Below are 14,318 nucleotides of genomic sequence, written 5' to 3' on the forward strand. Positions count from 1 at the left end.
CTCCTGTATTTGATCATTAAGAGAAAAACCTTCCAGGAATGATACAGTGAACGAAATACTGTAAGTGGTGAGTTCTTAGGTACTAATCCCAAAAGAGAAATTCTGAAATTGTTAAAAGGGGGCTTTAAAATTGAGCTTTCTACTGTACCCTCTTTTATCTCCTTATAAATCTTTTACTTCACTATATGTTCCTTACTCAACATCGACCTAAGAAAAATATTACATCCTATACTAATGAACTTCGGTAACAAAAAACCTTCATGAAACCCTTTCATTAGGAGTAGGGAAGTTCACTTGTCTGGATATCGAACAAACCAGGCAAGCATTTATTGCAGATTCACCGAAGTTGCTGCTCTTGCAAAAAACATCCCTTCCTGTCTGCTGGTTTGTGGCAGATAACTTCTTAAAACATTTGAATACTGGGTGTGTTTCTGCACATAAGGCACATTCGTGCCTATATTTGCAGGAATTTGGCCATCTACATTGTGAGTCATTAAAGTTGAAACATAAACCTTTTGAAAATATTATAAGTGGTCCTGAACTTTGTGGGGTAGGCTGCCTGGCGAAGGATTGCCTCTGAGGGAGAAAAAGATTCAGCTAGAGGTCAACATCGCATGCGCACCGCGGATTATAAAAATGATCGATTTTCCTGCAATGCACCCCCTTTGAAAACGTGTGTGTGACACGAAACGCGTCAGGGAGGTGCCCCCCCACTGTCTGGACACACCTGTTAGCTGCCCCTTGTTCCTGTGACCTTTATTTGTAAGTGTGGTTTTTCTTATCATTGTGAATTACTACATAATAAATGCAATACTACACTATCAAAGCTTCTGGCCTGTGGCTCTCTTTTTTGGAGGGAGCCTGGGCTTTTTGAAGGTGCCTGGTTCCTCTTGGTCTCCTGTGTGTTGCTGGCTGGCTTGCTGGATTCATTTCCTTATTGGCTGATGTGCATCTCTGGAATCATCGTCCTGCTGTCCTGGGAACATGACATCTAGTGGCGAGATATCAGATGACATCATCCCTTCCAGTGGCTTCCTTTCAGAGTACCAGGAGTAGGTCTTAAATACTCCATGCTCCATGTGCTGAGATATCTGGTTAGTGCAAACTTCTTTCAGTTTGTCCAACACAAGAGTCACGAACTTTTTTCCGGTTCTCCAACCGTGGATGCACCACAGAAGTCACGAGTTATATATGTTTTATATTTATTTGTACACTCAATTTAGAACAATTGTATGTTATCAGGTTTCTGTGGATCTTGAGACCTGTTTATAAGCGCTGCATATTTTATGACATATTATCCGAAGTGTTCTGAGGTTTACTTTCTATGCTAGCAGCTTTACTAACAATATCTTTATAATCCATACACTTATTTGATTAATTACTAGACACCTAGCGCTGTTATACTCCAATTTTTATACCAATTTTACCTCTTTTACTAGCAGCAAGGTGCAGCCTTGATTAATATCCCATTTTTGGAATGGATATTTTTGAATACAGATCAAATAGATCCATTATTACTGATGATGTATTTACTCATGATAAACTATCCAATGATCTACATGGTCTGTTCCTACATCTCTCTAACCACACAACTTCTGAGATTCGCACATTATGGGATATCTCCCTTCTAGAAAAGTATTTAAAAGAAGGTTTGGTCCCTAGATCTCTTAGATGGGACATCCCCCCGGAAGTAGGAGATATTAACAGTGAATCGGAGTGGTACATATTTTTTAATACTAAGGGGCTTGAACTGCTTGAATTCCTGTTAGCCAGGAAGAAAAAGAAATTGATGTACTTAGACACAGAAATTAATAAAACTAAGGATTTACTTGTCCCATATATGGGTAGGGAAGAATATAAAACAGAGTCTGAGAAACTTAAAGGTTTATTGGAAAAAACAGAAAAAGAACAAAAAATTAAGAAAAAGAAGAAATACACTAGAGACTATTATGATTATAAGGAGAAATCTGTTTTTAAATGGGAATCAACTAACTATGATTTTGTATCTGGAGATGCATCTAGGGTAGCTCACCCACCTATCCACCATCAACCCTCTAAAAATCCAAAATCTAAAAAGGGACCCGTACCCCCGCAGACACCTATTTCTAGAAATAGAAACCCTTCAATGGTCTCACCGGGACCCGCAGCTCCAAAATCAAGCTACAATATCCCCACTTCTAATAAATTTGCACCTTTGATGAACTATCACCATACTCCTCGTGATAATAGACCATCGGGTACTTATCCTCATTATAGGCGGAGATCTTACTCCAGATCCCCCATCAGAACCAATAACCATCTACCTAGAACAAGGTTCCAGTCCCCAGTACCGGATTATCATCCGCAATATAGAGATGAGAGAATGGGTAATGGCTATTATGATAATAATTATCATCATGACTACTCCACTCAAATAGGGGTTCCTTACTATAGAACCCCGTCAAGAAGTCAGGTCTACCAACCACAATTTAGACCTCACTACAATTCACCTCACAATTCCAGAAACCCACATCCCTACCGCTCCCCTCATCCACATACATATAATAAAGCCTCTAATAGAGGACCTCCCGCCAACACACAATACCCTAAGCCCCAACACAATGGATATAACCATTTTTTAGAGCAGGGTTCAGGGAGAAAAAGAAGTTGGCGACAAGAGGAAAACGAGGAGGATCGAGGGTTAACAGACAAAAGGAGAAGGGTGTAGTGGAATCTGGTGTTTTTAATCTCAGCAGCCAAATCCTCACTAAAAACGAACTGACTCTTCTGAATAAAGGATTGAAATTTGCTCCATTTGCACAACTCAACAAGTTTGGTACATTCATAGATGTACACAAGTTTACTAGAAAATTGGCACTAAAAAGACATTTTATTAATAATCCCATAAAGAGTGTTATTACTCCAACTGTAAAGGGCAATTTTAAATCTTCAAACCTCAAAAATGCCTCCCTTTTTAACCCTCCTGCACATTCCCATATCACAATTTTTAAAAATATGGTTTTAAATGACCTTGGGAAAACCAAAGTCAAAAAATACCATGACCAGTTACACATTGATAACACTATTAAAAACTTGCTAGAAGAAAAAGATCTAGTAGTGAGACCCGCCGATAAGGGAGGAGGGGTGGTTGTAATGAATAGACCTAACTATCTTGCATTAGTAAATAATATCTTGGAAGACAAAGAAACCTACAGGCTCCTTAACAACAACCCGCTATGTGCCTATAAAAAAGAATTAAAATCTTTGATTAACACAGGGTATGAAACTGGAATTTTAAGTAAAAAAGAGAAAGATTATTTATGCCCCATGGCTCCCAAGCTGCCTGTAATATATTGTCTTCCCAAGATCCATAAAGATCCAGTCAACCCCCCAGGCCGTCCTATAGTAAGTGGTATAGGGTCACTCTGTGCACGGGTGGGAGAGTATATAGACGGTTTTCTTCAACCGTTGGTAATCAACACCCCAGCCTTTTTAAGGGATTCAAAGCAATTGCTATCTATTATTAAGGATATCAGATTGACCAAACCCACCTATTTAGTAACTGCGGATGTTTCCGCCCTTTACAGCAATATAAAACATGAGGATGGACTCCAAGCAGTTGATTACTATCTGAAAGGTGCTGTGGATATACCCCCATTACAGAAATGTTTCATAACAGACCTCCTCAAATTTGCTATGTGCCATAATTACTTCTTTTTTAGCAATAATTATTACCTCCAGATTACAGGAGTTGCAATGGGGGCAAAGTTTGCGCCGAGCCTCGCTAATCTATTTATGGCTTATTGGGAGGAAGAGATTATCTACTCCAGGGATTGGCCACATCTGTGTTTATATTGTCGATATATCGACGATATCTTCCTACTGTGGGATGGGGATGAATTCTCCCTTACAAATTTTTTCACTACCCTGAATTACAACACTAATAACATTCAATTGACTTTCCATTATGATTTCCAAGAAATCAATTTCTTGGATTTAAACATCTTTAATAACGGTACAGGGCTATCCACCAAAACTTTCTTTAAACAGACTGACCGAAACAGCTTTATTCCAACAAATAGCTGTCACCTCCCTAGATGGTTGAACAACATACCTAGGGGTCAATTCTTGAGGGTTCGTCGTAATTGTAACAATGTTGAGGACTTTATCCAACAATCAAATATCCTTAAAAAAAGGTTTGTGGAAAAAGGCTACAATGATAACACTCTACAGACAGAAATCAATAATGTTCAGAACACCAGTAGAGAGTTGCTCCTGTCTACTGGGCAAATAAATAACAACACAAATAAGAACAATAGGTTCTGTCCCTTTATCACCAATTTTTCTGCACAGTACAAAGATGTTGCCAAGATTATTCGAAAACACTGGTGCATTCTCAAAAGTGACCCAGTACTAGGTAGCTCGCTACCCAACCTACCAGAAATCACTTATAGAAGAGCTTCCTCTCTGAGGAATAAACTTGCTCCAAATGTGGTTAATCCACCGAGACAGATTACGTTTTTTAATCGAAAAGGTTTCTTCCCATGCAACCGATGCATGTTATGTGTGTGTAATGGTGTTCATAAATCACCTATTTTCACCTTTTGTTCTCGCTCCACTGGCAAACAATATACAATAGACTCTACTATCACATGTAATAGTCTCCATGTCGTTTATCTGCTTGAATGTTCCTGCGGTAAGCAGTACGTTGGCAGAACTACCAGGAGATTGAGAGATCGGCTACGTGAACATCTTAAAAATATAAAGAAGGGTTTCAAAGAACACTCTGTATCTATGCACTTTCGTCAACAACATAACCGGGACCCTCATTCACTTAAATTTATTGGTATTGACATGGTTCATAAGCATTGGAGAGGAGTCCATAAACGTAGAGCAGTCTCTAGGTTAGAAACCAGATGGATTTATTTATTACGTACATCATCTCCTTTAGGCCTTAACATTGAGTTGGATATCAATTGTTTTATTGATACTAGTTAATCTACATTTACCTTAATTTTTAATATATATTTTTATGACATGCGTCGCTGTCAGTTCGTTTTTTCTTGTGAGGTTTGGCTGCTTTATAATGTTTTTTAATGTTTTTTATTGTCTGCTTTTCATTGTCTTCTTTTTATTGCCTTTTATTATTATATTAAGGATTCTTACCATTGTAATACTTTGTATTATTGCTATCTGCATATTTTATATTTGCTGTTTCTATGTTCTCCTGATGCGTTTTGCCATGTGGATTTTATTCTATTCACATTTTTATTACTGTTCATTCAGTTTCTTATGCTTTATTGTCATTTAATCATATGTATTTAATTTTATCTATATATTGTGGTCACATGCGTTTTTGTATCGTTAGACGTTTGTCTACTATATCTCAGTATGACTCCACAGTTTGTCTTTGCTAGTAAGACCCAGGTACATATGGCGCAGTTTGGGGAATGTTTGATATGCATGGTCATGCTGCATATATGACGGGTTCCGTTATCAATCACTTACCCTATGTTCCTGCGTTATGCTTATTTGTTTATTCACCGGGTGTAATACCTGTCTGAATAGTTCCCATCACAATAACGTATATGCATATTTATGTATGTTATTATAGGCAATTTTGTGAGCCATGTCCGCAGAGACAATTTTTAGTTATTTCCCCATGCCTTAATAACTATATATTCCCTGCACACAGGATTAGTGTTCTTTTTTTGCCCCATTGCAAGCTAATGGCTTCATATATTTGATTGTCCCCATCTGTGTCCCTTAACATGGGTTTCACCTTCTTCTGTCCATCTGCACTGTTCTTCAAGAAAATGGCCGCCGTATGAGCGTACTGCGCATGCGCGGCTTTACCGCAATGACGTCACCGGTGCGTACTGCGCATGCGCACCGCGGATTATAAAAATGATCGATTTTCCTGCAATGCACCCCCTTTGAAAACGTGTGTGTGACACGAAACGCGTCAGGGAGGTGCCCCCCCACTGTCTGGACACACCTGTTAGCTGCCCCTTGTTCCTGTGACCTTTATTTGTAAGTGTGGTTTTTCTTATCATTGTGAATTACTACATAATAAATGCAATACTACACTATCAAAGCTTCTGGCCTGTGGCTCTCTTTTTTGGAGGGAGCCTGGGCTTTTTGAAGGTGCCTGGTTCCTCTTGGTCTCCTGTGTGTTGCTGGCTGGCTTGCTGGATTCATTTCCTTATTGGCTGATGTGCATCTCTGGAATCATCGTCCTGCTGTCCTGGGAACATGACATCTAGTGGCGAGATATCAGATGACATCATCCCTTCCAGTGGCTTCCTTTCAGAGTACCAGGAGTAGGTCTTAAATACTCCATGCTCCATGTGCTGAGATATCTGGTTAGTGCAAACTTCTTTCAGTTTGTCCAACACAAGAGTCACGAACTTTTTTCCGGTTCTCCAACCGTGGATGCACCACAGAAGTCACGAGTTATATATGTTTTATATTTATTTGTACACTCAATTTAGAACAATTGTATGTTATCAGGTTTCTGTGGATCTTGAGACCTGTTTATAAGCGCTGCATATTTTATGACATAGAGGTCAACATCCTTAGCTGCCCAGTGCAGAGAAGGGTGTACAGCTAGTTTTTGACGAAAAGATTTGTCATACACAAACCATGCAGCACCCCCAAAATTCCTGTACGCCTCAAGCACTATGTCTATGTGCTGAAAAAGAATCGGACCATTCTCCGGATATTTCTCGCACATAACACTTGCATAAATCAAAAGGCCTGCAACCAATTGTTAAATGATTGGGTCACAGGTCTTCTCCTATCTTCCTCAGTTATTTCATCCTTTTTGTTAGCCCTATGGAAAAACTCTTTAGAGGAGGGTAAAAGCGATAACACATCCACAAATTCCTCCAGCCAAATTTTCTCCCTCAGGTTGACCGAAAGATGAAAACCAAGTGATGACAAACTACATGGTAACATTTCTTTTAGACATGTCTCTGGAACAATTTGTCCCCTGACCTTACTTGATTCCGTATATTCCGTATTTGAGGATGTCTGTGTAACAGGAAGGACGTTATCCTGGCAGTTAGTGGAAGCGCCACAAGATGGTGCCCACACTAATGCAGCAGAATCCTCAAAATCAGAATCACTAAAACATCCTGAATAAATGCTAGAGAAACATTTAAAGCTAGAACTATTAACATTGCTAACTACATTTAGTGCCCTAATTGTCCTAACTAACACTTCAGAAAATAAAGAGAGAAGTTGGGGATGAAACTCACCAGCAACAGGTAACAAAGAAGGAGGTCCTGCATGCTGATCCATGAAGGGCAGATGACAGGTATAGCTTTGCTGGTGTCCAGCTGACCGTGCTCTGGCCGTTCTGATTTTCTCTGCGACGAGCTTCTTGCTTGACAGCGGCTTGTCACCAATGACCTTAGACCTGTTGGCATTGCCTCCGTGGCCGGGATTCCTGCTCTTCCGGTGACTCCTCCAGCCCTGCTTCCAGCTGTATTGCGCATGCACCTGGTGCTCTATGCAGGGGCGGTGTAGGGTGATGAGGGGGAGAACTGCTTGCTCCAGGAGCGCCACCTTTTCACTTCCCCCCTCAGCTTGAAGGGAAGTGACACGGCACCTCCCCTGCTGACCTGGATCCACAAGCTCCCGCTGCACTGCCTCTTCCTCTTGGCATGATCCGGATCTCCACTTCTCTTCCTCCCTCAGCAATTATAGACTTGCAGAGGCGGCTTCTGGCTCAAAGGCGGCGAACGTGGAGACTGAAGCAGTGATGTCTCTTTTTGCCGGCTTTTAACCCGCAGACCAAGGTAAGTCCAGAGATCTTCGGATCCAAGTGTCCCCTTCTCCCTGGTCGGCTCTCTCAATCAGCTGCCTCAGGAGCTACATCTTCAGCCTCAGAAGGTGCTACTTGCTCTGTGGCGATAACTCCTGAGCACCACAGACTATGCCTTGTGAGGCTCTAGAATTGAGTGGTAAAGGACCTTTTTTATATAGCCCTATTTCCCGCTCACAGCAACTCCTTGAGTCAAAAGTGCACCTTCTCCTAAGGTCAGACGACCTATCAGCAGCCTTCCCGCTCACCTCACATAGTTAAGGAGGCTTGAAATTGCTCTGCCACAGTCCCATGAGGAAATGGGGGATCTAGAAACCTTTGCTCCCCCCTTTTCCTTCATTCTTTTCCAAAAACGGATTTTAAAAATTACAGATCACTAAAGGGCATTGTTATTGGTTAAAGCGGTATTAAACCCCCCCAAAAAAATGTATTATATTAGAGCATACCAGTTCTTACATGTGGTGGCTAAATTAGTTATTTTTCAACTTTCTTTAAATTGGTAGTAAACTCTTTATTTTAACTTTTACCTACAGGTAAGCTTATAATAAGAGCGTTTTTACAGCTAAAAAAAACTCCTTTAGAAACCCACTAGTCCTGGGGTTTTCTCCCAACCAAAAAAGGTTGATTACAGTCTATGTGTGCATGGACACATAGGATAACATGCTGGGGAGTTTACTGGCTGTAGAAAAAAAGTCAAAAGCCAAAAACAGCCGTTGTAAAAATGTCCAGTGTTCATGAGGACGAAAGCTTACCTGTAGGTAAAATGAATATCTCCTAAACATGCACCGTTTAGGAGATATTTGCTTTTTTTGGCAGCCAGCACATGCGCTCTGAAGGAACGGCATACCTGTGGCGTTCCTTCAGAGTACTATGCCATATCCTGGGACTCACATGCATATGCGCGGGAGTGATGCCACCGCAGCTCAGCCAGTCAGACGGCCGGAGCTCTGGAAGACTGGGTGAAGATGGAAGCCTCTGCAGTAGTGACAATGCACCACTAGAGGGCTTTGTTTTAGGTACGTCCTTCATGATATGCTAGTATAGTAGCACATTATGACATTACCAGGGGATTTTAATTTTTTTTTTTTTACATGCAGTTTACTACTGCTTTAACAGACCAAGCTGTCCAGCAAAAGTAGCAATTAGAGGATTGAGATAAACCATTTAACACTAACAGGGTTGTTTACAATGGTCAGATTTTATTAATTTATGTAAAACATTTATCCCACATTTAAAAAATTGCTTAGTTTTTCAAGTCTATCTAAATTTGCTAGTATAGCTAGCACTATTCTCAACTCAGACCAACAATGCTGCTCTCTAAAGGTGTCTCCTTTGCTCCTTCATCTGGAGTGGAGACACACAGGAAGTATGTTACTGGCTATATCACAAGGTGAAAATAAAGGGAAAAAAGCCAGAAAAAGAAAACTAATGCAAGCATACATTTAAGGATTTGTAAGCTGCAATATATTATTATTTTTTTTTTAGGTTTACTATCCCTTTATGGAACAAAGCCAAAAAGCAGCAGAATGATTTATGATGGTCTCCTTGTGACACTTAAAAATCTTACTGTGTAAGTGGTGTTCATGTTTTTTTTTTTTTTTAGCATGTCATTTTCATTATGTCTGCAGCTATTTTCTACACTGTGAAATTACACTTGTGCTAACATTCTCCCTCCAGAACGGTGTTGCATTGTGCCAGAAAAAGCGTCTGCATATTCTAGCATAAAATGTTGTCTTTATTAAATTACCAGTGCGTGTGTCAAATCCAATAATGTGCAAGGCTGCCTGGGAACTGAAAGCATACTATGATACTGGAGTGTTGTTGAAGAAACTAATGAGATTGCTGCATTTATGTAGAAACTTACCATACAAAAGTCATTTGCAGAGACACCGGCTTCAAAATTAAGATACTAGTGAGACTGTAAAAAAAAACCACTATATATACAGCGTATGTTGTTTCTCAGCTTTGATGTAGGGCATTTAGATATACCACCTACTTGATGTTATTTCAGTCGTGCGAACATAAGCAGATTAAAGTGCACCTGCGTTGCTGGTAAAAAATGCTGGTACGAAGGGTGGTTCGGAAGGTATGAAATTACCCACTATCTTTCTTTTTTTCAGTTTTGAAGGTTTTAACATTTGTTCAGAAAGGTAATGTTAATTGCTGCCTATTCATACTAGCTAAACTGCCCCTGTATGTACTTTTGCAGATGGCTTCTGTAAAAATGTATTTTACGTTATGTTGAATATGTCAAAACTAACTCTTCCACAACCAAGCATGATTCCTAATAAGCCTTCATCCTTCATCTTACCAGGGGTAATAAAAGCAAAACTTAGCAGTGATAGTATGCATTGGTTAACATGATTATAACCTGCCTACTTAAGTAATAAAAAAGGAGATTATTTTGTACACAGTGTTATTAAAAACCCTACTCTCCTTTTTTATTATAAGCTGACAAATGTAAAAATACACTATATACAGTATATATTTTTATTTAATTTCTAAATAGTATTTTAATTGTAAAATAGTGATCACAAGATCAGGAACTATGCTGACTATATTCTGATCATAAGATGGAACTGGAGCTGTCAGTGACAGCGTGGTCTGACAGCAAACAGGTGCGCTCAGAGGCTGCTGCCAGCTGTCAAAAGGGAAACAACATTCCCTCAACATGGGTCATTGTGCAAGGGAACATTGTTTATAGATTGTGGGCAGGATGCAGTTAAATCAGGGGAGAAATGTGCTGGGCAGTAGAAATAATATATTCTGTGCTGGTGGCCCTGAGTGAAGATACTCCTGCGTTCAGTTCTCAATCAGTGTGGGACCTGCAGTCAGTGACAGCTGCTGGGTATTATAAATCTATCTGTTCACTATTCAGAACTGTGATTGCAGCACCTTACATCTTTCATTTCCTTTGTAGCTCTAAAATCTTATGAAAACAAATACATTAGACTGCAATGGTAGTTATTGCTGGAAGAATAGAAAACTCTGAAAAGTGCTGTAAAGCAATAATAATAATAATAACTTTTATTGATATTATTATTATTATTATTTGTGATAGTTTGGAATGTTTAGCATTTTATTTAGGTGAGTCATATCATTTTGACAGAGCAGCAATCATTTTGATTAGCTCATAAAACACATACTTCAAAGGCATGCATTGCTGGAGGAATGCAAAACTGTAAAAAGTGTTGTGCTCATTTCTTAAAAAAGCAATATTATGATAATGATGATGATGATGATGATGATTATATATTTGTGGTGGCATGTATTTTTTTGCATTTTATTTAGGTGAGTCCATATCATTTTCACAGAGCAGAAGTCATTTTTTTAATCTCATAAAATACATTCTATTTTACAATTGATCACTTTACGGATACTGTATATTTGTAAAAAAGGTATATTTGTAAAAATAAATTGTGTTAACATATTTTTCCAAAAATATGCAATTGTTTCCAATAAAGCAATAGCAATTTTTACAGTGCTTTAAGAAGCTAGGTGTCATTTATTTGGGGTTAACATCTACTTATAGACAGACAGATGCTAAAAGTGTGCACAGTGTGGCATCTTGTAGTATTTGATGGTGCAATTCTGAATATGGATATAGAGCAGCGGTTCTCAACCTGGGGGTCGCGACCCCTTTGGGGGTCGAACGACTCTTTCACAGGGGTCGCCTAAGACCATCGGAAAACACATATTTCCGATGGTCTTAGGAACCGAGACACCGCTGCTCTATCCGTCTCCGGGTGTGGGCGGGATGAAATGCCGCCCCTGTCATCTGGACACACCCTCGGGATCAATCCCCGCCGGTGATTGGCCGCCGGAACTGTAGCTCAGGAGAGGCACACAGGCGGCCAATCACCGGCGAGGAGGTGGAGCTTGGAGAGGAGGAGCCGAGCGGCACCGCGAAGATCGAGCGAGTGAAGAGGAGGAGAGCGGCCGGAGAACGAAGACAGCTGACCGGTAAGTGTCTGTACCATGGGAGAGGGAGGGAGGGAGCGAGCCCAGGCTGGAGCAGGGGTCAGCAAGGTAAGTATCATTGGTGTCAGTGGGAGGAATAGTGCCCCATCATTGGTGTCACTAATACCAATGATGGGGCACTATTCCTCCCACTGACACCAACGATGGGGCACTATTCCTCCCACTGACACCAACGATGGGGCACTATTCCTCCCACTGACACCAACGATGGGGCACTATTCCTCCCCCCACTGACACCAACGATGAGGCACGATTCCTCCCCCCACTGACACCAACGATGAGGCACTATTTCTCCCCCAAATGACACCAACGATGGGGCACTATTCCTCCCACTGACACCAACGATGGGGCACTATTCCTCCCCCCACTGACACCAACGATGAGGCACGATTCCTCCCCCCACTGACACCAACGATGGGGCACTATTCCTCCCCCAAATGACACCAACGATGGGGCACTATTCCTGCCCCCACTGACACCAACGATGGGGCACTATTCCTCCCCCCACTGACACCAACGATGGGGCACTATTCCTCCCCCCACTGACACCAACGATGAGGCACGATTCCTCCCCCCACTGACACCAACGATGGGGCAATATTCCTCCCCCCACTGACACCAACGATGGGGCACTATTCCTCCCCACACTGACACCAACGATGGGGCACTATTCCTCCCCCCACTGACACCAACGATGAGGCACGATTCCTCCCCCCACTGACACCAACGATGAGGCACGATTCCTCCCCCCACTGACACCAACGATGGGGCACTATTCCTCCCCCAAATGACACCAACGATGGGGCACTATTCCTGCCCCCACTGACACCAACGATGGGGCACTATTCCTCCCCCCACTGACACCAACGATGGGGCACTATTCCTCCCCCCACTGACACCAACGATGAGGCACTATTCCTCCCCCCACTGACACCAACGATGAGGCACGATTCCTCCCCCCACTGACACCAACGATGGGGCACTATTCCTCCCCCCACTGACACCAACGATGGGGCACTATTCCTCCCCACACTGACACCAACGATGGGGCACTATTCCTCCCCCCACTGACACCAACGATGAGGCACGATTCCTCCCCCCACTGACACCAACGATGAGGCACGATTCCTCCCCCCACTGACACCAACGATGGGGCACTATTCCTCCCCCAAATGACACCAACGATGGGGCACTATTCCTGCCCCCACTGACACCAACGATGGGGCACTATTCCTCCAATCACTGACACCAACGATGGGGCACTATTCCTCCCCCCACTGACACCAACGATGAGGCACGATTCCTCCCCCCACTGACACCAACGATGGGGCACTATTCCTCCCCCCACTGACACCAACGATGGGGCACTATTCCTCCCCACACTGACACCAACGATGGGGCACTATTCCTCCCCCCACTGACACCAACGATGGGGCACTATTCCTCCCCCCACTGACACCAACGATGGGGCACTATTCCTCCCCACACTGACACCAACGATGGGGCACTATTCCACCCCCCACTGACACCAATGATGGGGCACTATTCCTCCCCCCACTGACACCAACGATGGGGCACTATTCCTCCCCCCACTGACACCAACAATGGGGCACTATTCCTCCCCCCACTGACACCAACGATGGGGCACTATTCCTCCCCCCACTGACACCAACGATGGGGCACTATTCCTCCCACTGACACCAACGATGGGACACTATTCCTCCCACTGACACCAATTCCTCCCACTGACACCAATTGGCTCCCACTGACACCAATGACGGGGCACTATTCCTCCCACTGACACCAATGATGGGGCACTATTCCTCCCACTGACACCAATGATGGGGCACTATTCCTCCCACTGACACCAATGATGGGGCACTATTCCTTCCACTGACACCAATGATGGGGCACTATTCCTTCCACTGACACCAATGATGGGGCACTATTCCCCCCACTGACACCTATGATGGGGCACTATTCCCCCCACTTACACCTATGATGGGGCACTATTCCCCCCACTGACACCAATGATGGGGCACTATTCCCCCCACTGACACCTATGATGGGGCACTATTCCCCCCACTGACACCTATGATGGGGCACTATTCCTCCCACTGACACCAATGATGTGGCACTACTCCTCCCACTAACACCAATGACGGGGCACTATTCCTCCCACTGACACCAATGACGGGGCACTATTCCTCCCACTGACACCAATGACGGGGCACTAATCCTCCCACTGACACCAATGACGGGGCACTATTCCCCCCACTGACACCTATGACGGGGCACTATTCCTCCCACTGACACCAATGATGGGGCACTATTCCTCCCACTGACACCAATGATGGGGCACTATTCCTACCACTGATGCCAATGATGGGGCACTATTCCTCCCATTGACATAAGTGATGGGATACTATTCCTCCCACTGACACCAATGACGTGGCACTACTCCTCCCACTGCAAAATTACAGTTATGAAGTAGCAACGAAAATAATTTTATGGTTGGGGGTCACCA

General features: G+C 42.8%; 1 pseudogene; it reads right to left on the reverse strand.

Moving 5' to 3' along the window:
• Positions 1-258: 258 nt before the first annotated feature.
• LOC149459459 (uncharacterized) overlaps positions 259-14,318 on the reverse strand; it is a 35,313-nt pseudogene continuing 21,253 nt past the window's right edge.

This window comes from Staurois parvus, unplaced genomic scaffold, assembly GCF_062004578.1.
Source record: "Staurois parvus isolate SC_StPar_1 unplaced genomic scaffold, SC_StPar_1.0 ptg000258l, whole genome shotgun sequence".
Classification (NCBI taxonomy): domain Eukaryota; kingdom Metazoa; phylum Chordata; class Amphibia; order Anura; family Ranidae; genus Staurois; species Staurois parvus.